Below are 5,470 nucleotides of genomic sequence, written 5' to 3'. Positions count from 1 at the left end.
GGGATGACTCACGCGGCCTCTTATCAGATTGCTTCTTCGATCGAGGTGCCATAATCTACAAAATTTGAAACAAAATCGATCAAACAAGTTGATAAAATAATACTTCAGAAATCCACACGGTCGTGTGGAATTTCTGCACGCCCATATGGATCCACAGGGCGTGAAAACGGCATGACCGCACTCCAAAAATTCAACAATATAACTTAAAAATACTTCTAACTTCGTTCTAAACATCAATCATCCTTCTAATTGAAGAAACGAAGCATTATTAACCAGATTAATCGATGGAAACCATGAATTGGCAAAGAAAAAGATGAATAGGGCTTACCGACGAGATGGGATGAGAAAATGAAGAACCGGCCGAAAAACCTCAAAAAATCCTATCAATGCAGCGCTATCAAATCGGAGAACGATGTGTGAGTGTTTTCAGATGAATAGAGGTCGTGAAGGGGGAGAGAAACTAATCTTCTTTAAAAAGGACTCGCGACCTTGATGTTCTGTGCATCCACACGGGCGTGCGGTAAGTACCAACGCCCGTGCGCTTCATTACAAAAGAGCCACAGGGGCGCACGCACGCCCCTGTGCGCTCTTGGGAAAACACTCCTTCGACTCTGACTGCTATCGCACGGGCGTGTGGAAAATACCCACGCCCGTGCATCCGACCCATAGGGGAAGCCGTACGCCCTTGTGACTTCTCTGGACATCCGAGAAAAATACAAAGTGTTATACACGCCCGTGCAGAAATTCCACATGGGCGTGGACATTCACATGCCCAACTCATAGGGGAAGCATTACGCCCCTGTGTTTTCTCGGGATGGAGAGAACTTCCCTACAGAGTTTCGCACGGGTGTGTGGAAATTACCCATGCCCGTGCATGGTTCACAAGGTCGCCCATAGGGGCAAGTCCGCGCTCCTGTGTGCTCTCGGGAAAATTCGCCAAACCCAGCAGGAATTCACATGTCCATGCGGAAATTACCCACTGGCGTGTGCTAATCGCATGGTCGTTCACAGGGGCAGCCGCACGCCCCTGTGCCTTCTCTGGATGAGCTCACAGTGCAAATCCACGGGTGTGCAGAAATTCCACACGCCCGTGTGTTTTCTCTGGATGACTTAGAAAAATCTGCAGGCCATAGAACCTCTCCAAAACCTTGGCCAATACACCTCAAAACCCTAGCCGAAGCCCTCTCTCAAGTTGGGGAAAAGATGGAGAAAAGAATACTAAAATCGGGGTTGATTCGGCTTTAAATAGGGCTGGAATCGGGCGAGTACACGGTCGTGGATACTTCACGCGCCCGTGCGGAATTTCCACATGGGCATGGATAATTTCCACACGCCCATGTGGATCCTCTGAACTCGTGTTTTCTCGGCCGGCTGTGAACAGTGCTGCTACAGTACTTGCTGTCGTATCGGTACGGTACTCTGCTACAGTATCCGGCCTGAATAGCTTCCCAAATCCATACTTTCATCGGAGTAACGCAAACGGGCACATGTTCATGTTATGGATCACTTGCTTCTTCAATGATAGGCACAATGGTGGAGCTCTTGTTCTATGTGCATAAGTCGGAATGCTCGAGTGTGACTGCCTTTGTGCCCCTCCAAATGGATGTGCCAAACTCGAATACGAGGAGGTTGGCACACACTCTAGCATCTCACATCGACCTATGTCTTCGCATTTGAACCTTAGCAAGATTTCCTCCAAAATCGGTGCATTGTAATCCACATTGGCTTCTTTCCTTCATACTTGGCCTCACAACCCTACGTGCATGAAAGTAACATAAAAAACACACATTTTAGTGTAAAAACCTGAGAAAAGTAATGCTCAACATAAGGAATGAACGCTTCGCATTCATATCGCACAAGCACTTATCGATTGGCTGCAAGTGTATGGGGTCACCAAGTAATACCTTGTGCAAAAGCCCAAGGATCGTATTCCACAGGGCTAAGGAGCTCCAATTACTCCTCCATCACTTACTTTCTAACCTTACCACTTAAGCATGGTATACTACTCTAATACATGCAAGAATGTAAATAAAACACAAGTATAACAATTCCAAGGTGAGCAAGAAGTCACAAGAGAAATGATGATAAGAATAGGCCTAGGAATGAGTATTCCCAAGAGGGGTCATCATGAGACTTTTAAGGAAAGTCGTCCCCTCGATGTTTTGTACATCCACACGGGCGTGTGGAAATTACCCACGCCCGGGTGGCTCCACAGGAGAGTATCCACAGGGGCAGAGCACTGATAAGTGCTTGTGCGATATGAATGCGAAGTGTTCATTCCTTATGTTGAGCATTACTTTTCTCAGGTTTTTACACTAATATGTGTGTTTTTATGTTACTTTTATCCAGGTAGGGTTGTGAGGCCGAGTATGAAGGAAATAGGCCAATGTGGATCATAATGCACCTATTTTGGAGGAAATCTTGCTAAGGTTCAAACGCGAAGACATAGGCCAGGTGTGAGATGCTAGAGTGTGTGCCAACCTCCTCGCATTCGAGTGAGCACATCCATTTGGAGGGGCACAAAGGCAGTCACACGAGAGCTCCACCAACATGTATATCATTGAAGAAGCAAGTGATTCACGACGTAAACATGTGCCCGTTTGCGTTACCCCGATGAAAATAAGGAATTGGGAAGTTATTCAGGTCCAAGACTGTAGCATGTACTGTAGCAGCACTATTCACAGCTGGCCGAGAAATTAGAGAAACAAAGATTCCACACGGCCGTGTGGAAATTCCACACGGGCGCGTGTACCATCCACGCCCGTGGAGTCGCCCGATTCCAGCCTTATTTAAAGCCGATTTAGCTCCGATTTTGGTATTCTTTTCTCCATCTTTTCCCCAACTTGAGAGAGGGCTTCGGCTAGAGTTTTGAGGGGTATTGGCTAGGTTTTTACAGAGGTTCTATGGCTCCGACATCGCGTGTCGTTTGGAAGAAGGTTATTGGGAGAGCTTTCGTCGGCATCGATCCGGCGATGTGTATCCTAGGCCGGACAAAGGATCCCTTGTGACGAGTAGATGACTCTCCACAAGACCATCGACACGACCATTGAGGGGGTTTCTTTATGGATTATTTGCTTTTACATTCGATTTCTTTGATTGTACTTAGCTCCATGGAGAGCTAAACCCCTAGTGGGTACTTGGGTGATTGTGAACCCTAGGATGTATTCGTTTCATTGAACTTCTTTATTATGCTTTCAATAAATTGATGTTTATTGTGAGTTCCAACCTTGAATGCTTGATTGTATGAACATTTCCCCTAGAGTGACACTAGGGTTGAGAGTTCTTATTGGTAACCTTGTGAGTGAGTGACACACCACGAGCGTTAGACAAAGCTAGGTTGGAGAGGATTGAGAGGTTGAGTCGAGAGGTACAGGAGCGTCCCCTTTCCCCTCCGACGTGATAGATTCTACCTCCGTTCCTCGAGTTCTTTGTGGCCATAATAGAGTGAATGGTCTAAGGGATGAATCTCCGCTGGGGCTTAGTTGCGCGTGCAACGGAGTGAAGCGTTGAGGGGATCTTAGTATCTAGGGCTTAATTGTGGTTAGGGACCTTCCGCCTGGACCAAAGGGTTAGGTCTATAACTAGGAAGACATTTATCACCTGGAATCCCTAGAGCCCATTGCAACTTTATTCGAGTGCGAGGTTGAGAGGTTATTTAATCTCTCCTCCGGGACATGAATAGAGTTAGGCATAGTTAACCTTAGATTTGGGACTATGTATGTAAGGATTTCCACGACTCACCATTGCATTGATTAGGAAGCATAATAGAGAGTTCTTGCACTTATAGCGATTATCCTAGGTGAAGCATCATCCGAGTACCCCATCTTTATCGATTGCCTTACCTCCTCCTTACTTTTGCTCTTTCACTTGTTACTTTTAATTGTTTAGAATTGAATCATTGTTGATATTCCACATAGCTAAGAATTGAATTAAGTGTCTTTACTCCCTACTCCCTGTGGATTCGATACCCGCTCACCCGGGATTATTACTTAGACAAACCCGTGCACTTGCGGGATATACAGAAGGGGAACTTGTCAAGTTTTTGGCGCGGTTACAGGGGAGCTAGGCGTTTAGAGATACTTTGCACTCTGTTTTCTTAGCTATTTCACCACACATTCTAATTCTTATCTTCTTATTCTATCATCGTTCTGATTGTCTTTTTCTTTCTTTTTGGTGCAGCTCCAGGTTATGACCCGAGGGAATCCATCAATATTGATTGAAGGAGACCCTGAGCTTGAACGTACACTTAGAAAAAAAGGGAAAGAACCTGTGCAAGAACAGCATAATCTAGCTGATTTGGAAGTAGAAGGATCTGAAAACATGGCAGAACAAAATGAGCAACAATGAGCACTATCTGATTATGCCAGACCTTCAGTGTTGGGGACACAATCGAGTATTGTGCGTCCCCTAATTACAGCTCAGAACTTTGAGCTAAAGCCTGCATTCATCCATATCCTGTAGCAGTCCGCACAATTCAACGGTTTGGCTGATGAGGATCCAAACAGTCACATAGAGAGCTTCCTCGAGGTGTACGACATGTTGAAGATAAATGGTGTAACGGATGATGCCATCAAATTGAGAGCCTTCCCATTTTCCTTAAAGGGGAGAGCAAAGCAGTGGCTACACTCATTACCTAGAGCATCAATCACTACATGGGAGGAGATGGTAGAAGCTTTTCTAGCCCGTTATTTCCATCCCAAAAAATCAGCAAAGCTTAGGAATGATATCTCATCCTTTGTGCAATTGGAATTGGAGTCTCTATTTGAGACATGGGAAAGGTTCAAGGAACTCCTGCGAAAGTGTCCGCAACACGGATTCCCGGAGTGGATGATTGTTCAAACCTTCTATAATGGTTTGAACCCGAGTACAAGGCAACTCTTGGATGTGGCGGCAGGAGGTACCTTAGGTAGCAAGACCCCCGATAAGGCTCGTCAATTGATTAAGGAAATGGGGTTAAATAGCTACCAGTGGAACGCTAGGAAGAAGAAAAAGGTGGCCGGTCTCCATGAAATTGATGTTGTAACTTCATTGGCGGCCCAAGTGGAAAGTTTGAGTAAGAAGCTAGATCTTATAGCTACGAATAGAGTTGCGGTCGTGACCAATTGCACCGGTTGTGGTGGAGGACATGCTCCCTCCGATTGCCTAATCATCATTGGTGATGTTTCTTCAGTTGAGAACGTTGACTTTGTAGGTAATGGCATGAGACCTCAAGGGAATCCATACAGCAACACCTACAATTCAGGTTGGAAGAATCATCCCAATTTTTCATGGAGTAATCAACGACCATAGAAGACCATGGGGCCATCGGGTTTCTGACAACAGCAACAAGCCCCTCAAGTGGAAAACAGAATTCCAGGCTTGGAAACCCGAATGACGGATTTGGAGAAGCACTTGGTTAGATTTGTTCAATCGGCAAATACAAGGTTTGAATCAGTCGAGGCTACACTTCGCAATCACACCGCCTCCTTGC

At 45.7% G+C, this 5,470-nt stretch overlaps 1 non-coding gene across 1 annotated transcript; it reads right to left on the bottom strand.

Annotated features, from left to right (window-relative positions):
• Window positions 1-4,710: 4,710 nt before the first annotated feature.
• On the bottom strand, window positions 4,711-4,817 carry LOC120250811. Its single transcript, XR_005533147.1, has one exon. It is a non-coding gene; the product is annotated as a small nucleolar RNA R71 (small nucleolar RNA).
• Window positions 4,818-5,470: the final 653 nt, after the last annotated feature.

This window comes from Dioscorea cayenensis, chromosome 19, assembly GCF_009730915.1.
Source record: "Dioscorea cayenensis subsp. rotundata cultivar TDr96_F1 chromosome 19, TDr96_F1_v2_PseudoChromosome.rev07_lg8_w22 25.fasta, whole genome shotgun sequence".
NCBI classification, from domain to species: domain Eukaryota; kingdom Viridiplantae; phylum Streptophyta; class Magnoliopsida; order Dioscoreales; family Dioscoreaceae; genus Dioscorea; species Dioscorea cayenensis.
The sequence above is the reverse complement of the archived record's forward strand: the minus strand, read 5'-3'. Positions and strand labels throughout refer to the sequence as shown.